The 13,094-nt window shown below is 37.0% G+C and overlaps 1 pseudogene; it reads right to left on the reverse strand.

Annotated features, from left to right (window-relative positions):
• LOC103606336 overlaps positions 1–13,094 on the reverse strand; it is a 62,272-nt pseudogene that overhangs the window by 7,227 nt on the left and 41,951 nt on the right.

Genomic DNA, 13,094 nt, shown 5'->3' on the forward strand with positions numbered 1-13,094 from the left:
GTCCGGCAACGGATCGCAACCCTCAGTGTTGCACCCGCACCTCACTCAGCCAGTGAGCGGGAACCGGTCTGTATGTGGGATCCGAACCCTTGGGGGGAGCGCCGCTGTGCTCCCAAGCGGCATACTGTAGCAGTGCGCCACCAGGCCGGCCCCTTTGCCCATGCTTTAATTGGGTTATTTGTATTTTACTGTGTAGTTCTTTGAGTTCCTTGTATATTCTGTATATTAATCCCTATCAGATGTATAGTTTGCAAAAATTTTCTCCCATTGTGTATGCTGTCTTTTTACTCTGTTTCTTTTCCTGTGCAGAAACTTTTTACTTCAATATAATCCCATTTATTAATTTTTCTTTTGTTGCTTGTGCTTTTCGGGTCTTATTTATAACGTCTTTGCCCAATCCTACTTCCTGAAATGTTGGCCCTATGCTTTCCTTTAGTAGCTTTGTAATTTCAGGTCTTATACTTAAGTCTTTAATCCATTTTGAGTTGATTTTTATATATGGGAGGGGGGCAAGTCCAGTATCATTCTTCTGTATATGGATGTCCAATATTCCCAGCACCATTTGTTGAAGAGGTAGTCTTTTTCCTGACGTATGTTTTTGTTGCCTTTGTCAAAGAACAATGGGTTGTAAATACATGGATTGATTTTTGGTTTTTCTCTTCTTTTCCATTGGTCTGAGTGTATATTGTTATGACAGTACTATGCTGTTTTGGTTACTATAGCTTTGTAGTACAATGTGAAGTCAGGTAGTGTTATGTTTCTGGCTTTATTTATTTATTTGTTTATTTATTGTTCAAAATTGTTTTAGTCCTTGGGGGTCTTTTGTTGTTCCATATGAATGTTAGGATGGCTTTTTCTATTTTGTGAAGGATGTCATTGAACCTGTAGAATGCCTTGGGTAGTATGGACATTATCACAATGTTAATTCTTCCAATTTCAGATCGTAGAATGTCTTGCCATCTTTTTGTATCCTCTTTAATTTCTCTTGGTAGTGGTTTGTAGTTCTCTTTGTAGAGATCTTTCACCTCCTTGGCTAAATTGATTCCTAGGTTATTTTTTATTTTTATTTTTATGTTTGATGACTATTACATTGGATTAAAGTAATCTGAATAAAATATGGAATTTTGTTAATGTATCACTAATAGTTCATTAATTTTAATAAAATATATCATCCTAACGTAAGATTTTAACAATAGGGAAAACTGGGTGTGGGGTATATGGAAACTCTCTGTACCATCATCACAATTTTTTTGTTAATCTAAAACTATCTTAAGTAAAAAGCTTGTTTTTAAGAAGGTAATAGAAATCTTTAAAAAATGGCCTTGTTTTCCTTGCTTTTTTGATTTCTTTTTCTGCTAGTTCATTACTGGAGAATGAAAATGCTTCTTATTTTTGGGTGCTGATTTTGTATCTTGCAGCATTATTGAAATTGTTAATCAGATCTGAGAGTTTTTTGGCTGTTTTTAGGTTTTTCTGAATATTGGATACATCATCTGCAAACAGAAACAGTTCGTCTTTCTCTTTTTCAAAATGGATGCCCTTTATTTCTTCTGGAGAATGAAAATGCTACTTATTTTTGGGTGCTGATTTTGTATCTTGCAGCATTATTGAAATTGTTAATCTGATCTGAGAGTTTTTTGGCTGTTTTTATGTTTTTCTGAATATTGGATACATCGTCTGCAAACAGAAACAGTTTGTCTTTTCCAAAATAGATTCCCTTTATTTATTTTGCTTGAGTGATTGCTCTGGCTAGTACTTTTAATACTACATTAAATAGTAGTGTTGATAGAGGGCATCCTTGCCTTTTTCCTGTTCATTCGGGATGATATTGACACTGGGTTTATTGTATGTGGCTTTTATTATTTGAGATATTTTTTCCTTCCATACCTAATTTGCTGAGAGTCTTTATGATGAGGGTATGTTGAATTTGGTCTAATACATTTTCTGCATCATTTGACAAAAGTATATGGTTTTCTTCCTGCATTTTGTTGCTGTGATGTATCACATTTATTGACTTGGATATGTTGAACCATCCTTGTCTCCCTGGGATGAATCCCACTTGATCATGATGTATAATTTTTTGATGTGTTGCTGTATTCTGATTGGCAGTATTTTGTTGAGGATTTCTGCACCTATGTTCTTCAGAGATATTGTAGTTTTCTTTTGTTGTTGTTGCTGTATATTTGCCGGGTTTTGTTACCAAGCTTATGCTGGCCTCCTAGAATGAGTTTGGGAGAATGGCTTCTGTTTCAATTTTTTGGAATGGTTTGAAGAGAATTTCTGTTGATTCCTCTTGAATTGTTTGGTAGATTTCAGCAGTAAAGCCATCTGGTCCTCAGCTTTTCTTTGTTGGGAGACTGCTGATTACTGCATCAATCTCTTTGCTCATTATTTGTCTATTCAGGTTTTCTATGTCTTTTTGGTTTGGTCTTGGTAGTTTGTATGTTTCCAGAAATGTATCCATTTCCTACACAATTTCAAATTTCTTGGCATATATTTGTTTGTAACAGTTTGTAATGATTCTTTGTATCTCTGTGGTATCTGTTGTAATGTCTCCTTTTTTAGTTCTGATTTTTACTGTTTGGGTGTTCTTTCTTCTTTTTGTTCACTGAGTGAATGTTCTGTCTATTTTATCTTCTCAGAAAACCAACTTTTTGTTTCATTGATGTTTTGTATCTTTTTTTTCTATATATCATTTAGTTCTGCTCTGATGTTAATTATTTCTTGCCATCTACTAACTTTGGGATTGGATTGTTCTTGTTTTTCTAGTTCTTTGAGGTGTAGTGTTAGGTCATTCATTTGACCTTTCTATTCTTTTGATGTAAATGTTTGTTGCAAAAAATTTCCCTCTTACTACTGCTTTTACAGTGTCCTACAGGCTTTGTTATGATGTGTCTTTCCTTTCATTGGTTTCAAGACTTTTTTTATTTCCTTTTTAATTTCTTCTTGGACCCATAGATTTTTCAGGAGCCTGTGTGTAATATCATGTATTTTTATAGTGTTCCAAGATTCACTTGTTTTGATTTCTGGCTTTAATCTGTTGTGTTTTGAAAAGATACTTGACATGACTTAGATTTTTTATAATTTGTTGAGACTTGATTTGTGACCTAACATACAGTCTATCCCAGAGAATGCCCCATGTGCTTATGAAAAGAATGTATATTCTGTAGTTTATGGATGACGTGTTCTTAAGATATCTGCCAGGTACAGTTAGTCTAACATGTACTTGAAATTCTCTGTTTCCCCACTTCAGGAAGTAGGACTGGGCACAGGCTTCATGAATAGAACCCCCAAAACACAGGCAACCAAAGGAAAAATAAACAAATGGGATTATATCAAACTAAAAAGCTTCTGCACAGCAAAAGAAACAATTAACAGAGTTAAAAGACAACCAACAGAGTGGGAGAAAATATTTGCAAAGTATACATCTGACAAAGGATTAATATCTAGAATATACAAAGAACTGAAACCACCTTACCACAAAAAAAGTAACACAATTCAATAATGGGCAAAAGAGCTAAATAGGCATTTCTCAAAGGAAGATATACAAAAGGCTAATAGATACATCAAAAAATGCTCAACACTACTCAGCATTCGGGAACTGCAAATCAAAACCACACTGAGATACCATCTCACCCGAGTTAGGATGGCTAACATCCAAAAGACTGTGAATGATAAGTGCTAGCAAGGTTGTGGAGAAAAAGGAAATCTCATATATTGTTGGTGGGACTGCAGAATGGTGCAGCCTTTATGGAAAATTATATGAAGGTTCCTCAAACAACTGCAGATACATCCACCATATGATCCTGCTATCGCACTGCTGGGAGTATACCCAGATGAATGTTAATCTTCAAGGTGAAGGTATACTTGTTCTCCAAGTTTCATTGCAGCACTATGTACAATAGCTAAGAGGTGGAACCAACCAAAATGTCCATCATCAGATGAGTGGATAAGGAAACTGTGGTATATCTGCACAATGAAATACTACTCTGCTATAAAAAAGAATGGAATGCTGCAATTTGAAACAACATAGATGGACCTAGACAGAATTATATTAAGTGAAATGAGTCAGGCACAGAAAGAGAAATATCACATGTTCTCACTTATTTGTGGGAGCTAAAAATAAATAAACAAATACACAAAAATTTTTGGCAGGGAGGGAAAGAAGACACAACACGTAAAGTTGATATGGCAAGTGAGAAGATATGAGGTTGTTGGGAGGGAGTGGGGAGAGGGACGATGGAGGGAGATTTCAGTAATGGGCCACAACAATCAACCACATGGTATATTGACAAAAAAAACAAAAACAAAAACAAAAACTCTGTGCTTCTCTACTTATTTGTTGTCAGAATGATCTGCAGTACTGAGAGTGGTGTTCAGATCCTCCACTATTATCACATTGGGATTTATGTTTTTCTTTAGTTCTAACAGTCTTTGCTTTACATATCTGGGTACTCCAGTGTTGGATGCATATATATTTATGATTGTTATGTTTTCTTGCTGGATAGATCCCTTTATCAATATACAGTGACCTTCTTTGTCTCTTTTTGTGGATTTTGGTTTAAAGTATATTTTATCCAACATAAGAATAGCTACTGCTTTTTTTTGTTTTCCATTTGTGTGGCATATCTTTTTCCAACCCCTCACTGTTATTATGTGTGTCTTTACACATGAGGTGAGTCTCTTGAAGACAGCATATAGTTCAGCCAACATTTAAAACCCTATCCCTGAGTCTGTGCCATTTGAGTAGGGAGTTTAATCCACTTACATTTGGGGTTGTTATAGAGCAGTATTGTGTTACTCTTGGTATTCTTGTTGAGATGTTTTAAATATCTTTTGTTCCTTTCTGCCACTTTTATTATTCATTCTCTATGTTTGATTTTTTTTGAAGTGGTAAGATATAGTTTCTTCTCTCTGCTACTGTGGCGGCAAGCCATCCTGGTTGTGGAAGAAGCATTAGTGGCAGTTATTACGGACCACCTCCATGGCAGCAGTTTTGGGTCTCCCTGCCCCAGTGGTGGTGATCCATCTGCCTTCTGTGCAGGTGGGAGTTAGGGTTGCCTGGGGCACTTCCTTGACTTTGGCCTCCCTGTCGAGGCTGCAGGACTCCTCCTATCTGTTTTGGGCACAGATGGAGATGGTTGAAGGCTGCTTGGGAGACCTCCCTGACTTGGACCTCCCTGTGGCAGCAGCAGAGCTCTTGTAGATTTAATTATTTTTAAATAGAAAGGTGAGGAAAAATTCTGTCCCCTAATTTTATTATTTGAGTATAAATGTGGCTTATAATTTTGTTTTTGACATTATTCACTTTTATATTTTTAAACATGTACATAAATACATAAATTTTTCCTTTAAGATACAAAAGAAGTATTTGAAACAAAACTTATTCAAACAACTGGAAATTCATAAAGGAAAAGAAATGAAGCATGAACGTTACTCAACACCATTCATAAAAATTAACTTGAAATGGATCACTCATCTAAATGTAAGAGCTAAAACAATAAAGCTTTTTTAAAAAAAAGTAAGGGTAAATCTTAGGGATCTTGTGTTAGTAATATTCTTTAGATAGGACCCTAATGCACAAATCAACCTTACATCACTGCAGAAGGTCTACTGGACAAGAATGTCTTATATTTGGCAATAACTAAAAATAGCCCAAGCAAAATCCAGCCTTCCACCTGATTTGGTATAACAAGTGAAGTAAGAATGTTTAAATTTAAAAATGAAGAAAAAGAATATTTCTTGACACATAAAAACCTTTAGAAATTTAAATTTTAGATTTGAGACCCCTGTGTTGCTGTAAAGCAACCATCCAAGAAGACCCTCACAAGATGCCATCCCTAGACTTTGGACTTCCCAGCCTCCAAATGTTTTGCACTGCCAAGTGATGCTGTGATGTTCAGTCAGCTGAAAGGCCTTTGCTTAGGAAGAGCCACCCAATTCCTGATGACTGCTCCCTGAAGAAACATGGTTCCTCATGACCAAGTATTTGCTATTTTAGGAAATTTTACAGTTCATAAAACAGCTTTAGGATACAGGCCAGGTGAGACCCCACTTCCAAGAGGCTCACAGTGCTGACTCTCAGACCCTGAGGCTGCAACAGGTAGCTGAGCACCCATAACCCAGATACCAGAACCAAACAAAGACACAACAGATAAAGGAAACTACTGGCCCATATCTTTGGTGAATATAGATGAAAAATTCTCAATAAAATACTAGCTAATATAATACAGCAAAACATACATCAAATAATATACCATGACCAAGTGGAATTCATCCCACGAAGGCAAGGTTGGTTCAACATATGCATATCAATAAATATGATACAGCACATCAACAAAATGAAAGACAAAAGCAATATAAACATCTCCACAGTCATTGAAAAAGCATTTGACAAAATTCAACATTCATTTGTGATACTCTGTATAAATTGGTATAGAATGAAAGTATCTCAGCACAATTAAAACCATATATGACAAACCCATTGCTAATATCATCCTGAATGCAGAAAACTTGAAAGATTTTCCCTTAAGAGCAGGAACAAGACAAGTATGCATACTCTAGCCACTCCTATTCAATATAGTGTTGGAAGTACTATCCAGAGCAATCAGGGAAGAGAAGGAAATAAACAGCATCCAGACTGGAATAGATGAAGTCAAACTCTCCCTGTTTGCAGATGATATGATCCTATATATATAATAGCCTAAAAACTTTTAAGAAGTATTAGAGAGGATAAATGATTTCATCAAAATTGCAGGATAAAAAATCAACACACAGAAATCAGTAGCATTTTTATACTCTAACAATGAACTAGCAGAAAAAAAATCAAGTGAGGTAGCTCATTTACAGTAGTTACCAAAAAAAAAAAATCCTTAGGAATAAATTTAACCATGAAAAATCTCTATGAAGAGAACTACAAACCATTGTGGAGAAAAATTAAAGAGGACACAAAAAGATGAAAAGATATCCCACGGTCTTGGACGGGAAGAATTAAAATTGTGAAAATATCCATACTACCCAAAGTGATCTACAGATTCAATGCAATCCTCATCAAAATTATGGTGACATACTTCTTTGAAATTGGAAAAAACAATTCTAACTTTCATATTGAATAAAAAAAGACCAGAAATAGACAAACAACACTGAGCAAAAAATAAAATAAAATAACTATAAAGCCAGAGGCATAACACTACCTGGCTTCAAACTATACTACAAAGCTATAGTAACCAAAAAAGCATATTACTGGCTTTAAAATGAAAAAATGAACACGTGGAACAGAATAGAGAATCCAGAAATTGACCCATACAAGTACGGACATCTGAGGTTTGACAAAGGTACCTAGACTACACACTGTGGAAGCGAATGTCTCTTCAGTAAATGATAGTGGGAATATTTGATATATATATGTAGGAGAATGAAACTAGTCCTGTACCTCTCACCAAATAACAAAATCTACTCAAAATGTATTAAAGGGAAATATCACATATTCTCACTTGTTTGTATGAGCTAAAAATAAATAAATAAATAAATAAATACACAAATAAACTGGGGGGAGGAGGGAAGAAGACACAACAATCACAATTCCTTGAGATTGATATGACAAGTGAACAGATATGAGTTTGTTGGGAGCAAGGGGGGAGAGGGCAGAGGGACAGAGTTTTAGGTAATGGGCCACAGTAATCAACCTCATTGTATATTGACAAAATAAAATAAAATAAAATGGATTAAAGACTTAAATATATGTCCAGAACAATAAAACTCCTTAAAAAAACACAGGGGAAATACTTCAGGAAGTAGGATTGGGTACAGAGTTTATGAAAACGACCCCCAAAGCACAGGAAACCAAAGAGGAAAAAGGAATAGGATTATATCAAACAAAAAGGCTTCTTCACAGCAAAAGAAACAATTAATAGAGGAAAAAGACAACCAACAGAGTGGGAGAAAATATTTGCAAAATATGAATCTGACAAAGGACCAATATCCAGAATATACAGGGAACTCAAACAACTTAACCGCTAAAAACCAAGTAACCCAATTGAAAAATGGGCAAAGGAGCAGAATACGCATTTCTCAAAGGAAGATATGTGGAAATGGCCAATGGACACATGGAAAAATCCTCAACATCACTCAGTGTTCAGGAAACGCAAGTGAAAACCACTTTCAGATACCATCTCACTCCAGTTTGGATGGATAATATCCAAAAGACTGTGAATTATACGTGCTGGCAAGGATGTTGTGGAAGAGGGACCATCCTACACTGTTGGTGGGGCTGCAGAATGGTGCAGCAATCATGGAAAATTGTATGGAGGTTCCTCAAGCAATTACAGATACATCTATGTTATGACTCAGAATTCTACTGTTGGGTATATACACAGAGGAATGGAAACCATCATGTTGAAGGGATACCTGTACTCCCTGTTTACTGCAGCAGTATTTACAATAGCCAAGAGTTGGAACCAGCCTATGCCCAACATTGGATGAGAGGATAAGGAAAATGTGGTATGTCTACACAATGGAATACTACTCTGCTATATATATATATATATATATATATATATATAAAATGAAATACTACCAGTTGCAGTAACTCGGATGGACTTAGAGAAAACTTTATTAACTGAAATAAGCCAGGCACAGAAAGAGAAGTACCACATGTTCTCACTTATTTGTGACAGGTAATAAAATAAAATAAATAAATATACAAACAAATAAATGTGGGGAGGAGGAAGAAGACACAACAATCAGAACAATTCCTTGAACTGGTTAAGGCAAGTGAACAGACATGATTTCATGGGTGGGGGGAAGTGTAGAAGGAGGAGGGAAAATTAGGAATGGGTAAAGAGACACAAATATCAACTACATTGTATACTAATAAATTAAAAATTTTTTTATTTTCATAAAAATGGGAACATAGTCATTCTCATTTGTTTACACAGTGTCTGTGACTGCTTCCATGCTACAATGACAGAGTTCAGTAGAGCAACAGAAACTGCGTGGCCTGCAAAGTCTAAAAATTTCCCATTTGGTCCATTAAAGGAATAGTTTACTTACTCGTGTATGCGGCCATTATCTCCACCTAGATCAGTGCCTTGGCCTCTGGCATAAAAAAACAAAAAATCATTCACCTGATTTTGAAGGAAGGAGTCACTCGTGCAGTGTTGCATATTTCTATAATGGGTTGTCCAAGGCAGAAGGGAATGGTTGGCTTTGGGGATCTGTGCTCTTTAGGTTCAAAAGCCACCAGAAACTGCAGGAGCCAACATGCAAAGGAGTGAATGGGTGACCTCAGCAGGTGCAATGCTCCCTTCAAGCAGCCCCCAAAGCCGATGCAGTGGATGGGGGATAGTGTCAGTCCCTGCCTTCTTCCTCAGTCTGTTTACCATTTAGGTGCTAAGAGGAGAAACAAGTTTCATTAATATAACCCTCAGACCCCAACAATAAGAAAAAATGTTCTTTGGTGAAAACAGAGTGGAATGAAGTCCTACTATTATACCTAATCTGTGATCAAGAAGACAAGTCCCATTACCTCTTGGTAGAGGCATCAATTCCTTCTCCATGGCATGATATTAGCAAATGCAACCTTACCAATTTCACAACTTTTTTTCCCCATGAAAATAAAATGTTTACTTACATTATTTCTAATTTTAAAAATAACATGCTCTAGCTTCAATTGGAGTAGAGAAGCTCGAAGCATAGCAACTAGAACTTCTAGATAAACACACAATCCATTTGTTAGAAGACACTGCAAAACTGTTAAGAAAAAAGCTGGTGTCAAGATTTCAGAGATGAGAGAACCAAAGAGAGGTAAGATAACACCTATAGTCAATTTTCAACTGTGTTCGTATCATGTCCAATGCTGAATCAGCATAGAAAGTGTTTTAGCATTAATACTGCCTATAAGAGGGAAATAAACTCTTTCTAGAAGAACATAAACATCATCTGAAACTGCATTCTTTCATATATAGTACCTGGCATTTAGGTATTTATCCAAAATTTTTACTCATTTAAGATACAACTAAGTGTCCACAAGCAGGAGAGTGAAAGAAGGGGAGGGTAATGGAAGCAGGCACACATTAAGGATCATTTCTCACCCAATTTTGTGAGGCCAGCATTACCTGAGCAGAAATCTGTCAAAAAATATTTTGAGGAATAATAATCATAGACCGAGGGGGCTTCCAATCAAGATGTGGATTAGATGGTCCCCAACATCCCCCTCTCCCTCAAATCAACCTATTTACAACTATTAAAAGCCAACAACAGCCAAGTTGGGGCCACTAGAGCTCAAGGAATGAGGAAGAGAGACCTATGGAGCTCATGAAGGCAGGAGAAGCTGCAATGAGAGAAAGTAAAGACCACTCCGACTATTTTGAGCCCTGGCTGCTTCAAGGCTGGAGCTGCTGAGCACACAGAACAAGAGTTGGCAAACCTGCAGCTGTGCACTTTGTATGAAGTTGTTTGGAGGTGACAAGAGATAAAAGGGCTTTGGGGGCCCCAAGGCCAGTAAGACCACTAACAGCATTCCTGTGCACCAACATAGGAACAAAGGTCCACAGACAAGAGAAAAAAGGAGCCACTTGCAAGTGACCAGAAAATGGTCACATTTGAAAGGGACTGGCAAATGGACCACCCTATGGGAAGAGTTTGGAGTGCAGGTGGTGGGGGAGATGGGCCCACTGAGGAAACATTGGGGCACATCATGGACAGCTGTCTTCCAATCAGCACAAGTCCACTAAGTGTAGACTTGTCAGGAGTATGGAAATGCAGGGAGTGCAGTTTTCTGAAAAGACTCAAGCCCAGACCAGAGTTTCTACACTATTCATGTCTACTGGAACTCAGAAGACCTGGAAGTACTTGTAAGGTCAACAGTTACAACCTGAGCTGCACAAAAAGCCTTCCCCAGGGAATTAGCAGCAAAGTAACTTAGGCCAACTACAGGGCTCAAGTGCAGTTCCCCACAGGAAGCTCACACTTTTTAGAAGTAAGCAAAGAACAACAGATTCGTTCCAGTGCAGAGTGTAAGTGGTGGGAACAGTGAATAATACAACATAGACCTGAAAGAAAAAACAAAATACCCAGAGATCAGAGACAAAGTCTGATATTAGCTAGTAAAGATCTAACACCACCAAAGAACCCAAAGAACAACAATAAAATCCAGAAGGATGGTAAGGCCCCTGGGCTCCCAAGCCAGGAAGAGGGGAGGGCCATTGGCCTCAGACACAACCCCCCAACAACCATACCCAGCCCAGTGACGATCGCCAGGTTGCTTCCAGAAGCACCCTGGGCTCCCAAGCTGGGGCAGTGTTGGGCTGAGGGCTTCAGCCATGGCACCCCAATGTCCACAACCAGCCCAGTGACAACCACTGAACCACCACAGGAAGGACAACTGGCTCCAGAGCCAGCAGGCAGCTGATGACCTTAGCCACACTGCTCTAACATCTGCAACCAGCCCAGCAACTATTAGCAAGCCACCACCCGAAACCCGTTGGTCACCCTTGACAGAATGAGGAGGGTGCCACGGGCCTCCACCAAGCCTCCCCTCCTTCCTACTCCTCCCATCCTATTTCCTTCCCCCTTCTCCTCTCTCCTCTCCATAACTGCTCTGCAACAACGTTTTAGAATGTAAGGAAATAAAAATATTAATAAATAAATAATTTGTTTTAAAAGAAAAAACTAGACTGAAATCTCTTATAAGTATAAATAAAGAATCCCCCCCAAATATGGAGCAAATCATATCCAGCTGTGTATGTACTTATAATATGTACACTTAGTGAGGAATGGGAAGCCATCATATACAATCCTACCAATATGTGAAGAGAATCAATTTGAAAAAATTAGACACATTTTTCAACATAAAAATTATAAAAATAACAGAAAATGATATACTTTCAGAATCCGATAAAGAATAACTGCCAAAATGTACTTAAAAATATCATTCTCAGTATTGAGATATTAACCCCCCACCCACTACCACCAGTCTCTTCAATGCTATCCTGGAAATCCTGGCCAGTTCGATAATGCAAAAAAGAGAAAATAAAGACACAAGAATTGGAAAATGAAATAAAACAAGTATTAAATCAAATAGCAGGATAATGTACATAGAAATTCCAATGGAATCTACAGGCAAAATATTAATAATGATTAGTAAATTTAGTGAGGTTTTTGCATATATGTTCATCAGTATAATAAAATCTATTATATTTATATATTCCAGGTACAGAAAATGGAAGAGCCACAAACCTAACAAAAGATTTGCAAGGCAGTTCACTGAAAACACAACATCATGTTAATTTTACTGATGTTACTAGTTTCATCATTTAAATTATACTTAGCCATAGATAACTTTTGTAACACTGCTCATGTCCTTCTGTTCTTTTGTAATGATTGAATCAACTGAATTTTCTTGTGGAACTTCCTTGTCTTTACAATAAAATAGAGAAGCTAACTTTGAATCCTGGCTGTACCCAGTTTTCTTTCTTCTAACAGGGGAGATGCTGGGGTACAGACCCGTCGTCCTTCTCAATGCATTCATGGTGCTTTGAGTAATTCTTTCTTCATTTCTTTTACACAGTGAGAAGTGTAACATAATCTGATAAAGAATAACTGCCAAAATGTACTTAAAAATAACATTCCCAGTAGTGAGATATTAAAACTCCACCCACTATCACCAGTCTCTTCAATGCCATCCTGGTAATCCTGGCCAGTGCAATATTGCAATAAAGAAAAAATAAAGACACAAGAATTGGAAAATGATATAAAAAAATATTCACTCAGCAGGATAATGTACGTAGAAATTCCAAAGTAATCTACAGACAAAACAGTAGTAATTATTAGTAAATTTAGTGTGGTTGTTAGGTATATGTTCATCTGTATAATAAAAACTATTATATTTATATATTCCAGGTACAAAAAAATGTAAGGGCCACAAACCTAACGAAAGATTTACAAGCCATGTCACTGAAAACACAACATTACACCCCAGTGTTTGGGGAACTTGACAAACTGATACTGTTCATTAATATTTACTTGAAAATAAAAACACGTAAGAGGACCCAAACAATCCTAAAGAAACAGAACAAATTTGAAAGATACACTGC

The sequence above is a fragment of the Galeopterus variegatus genome, unplaced genomic scaffold (assembly GCF_000696425.1).
Source record: "Galeopterus variegatus unplaced genomic scaffold, G_variegatus-3.0.2 Scaffold6495, whole genome shotgun sequence".
NCBI lineage: Eukaryota > Metazoa > Chordata > Mammalia > Dermoptera > Cynocephalidae > Galeopterus > Galeopterus variegatus.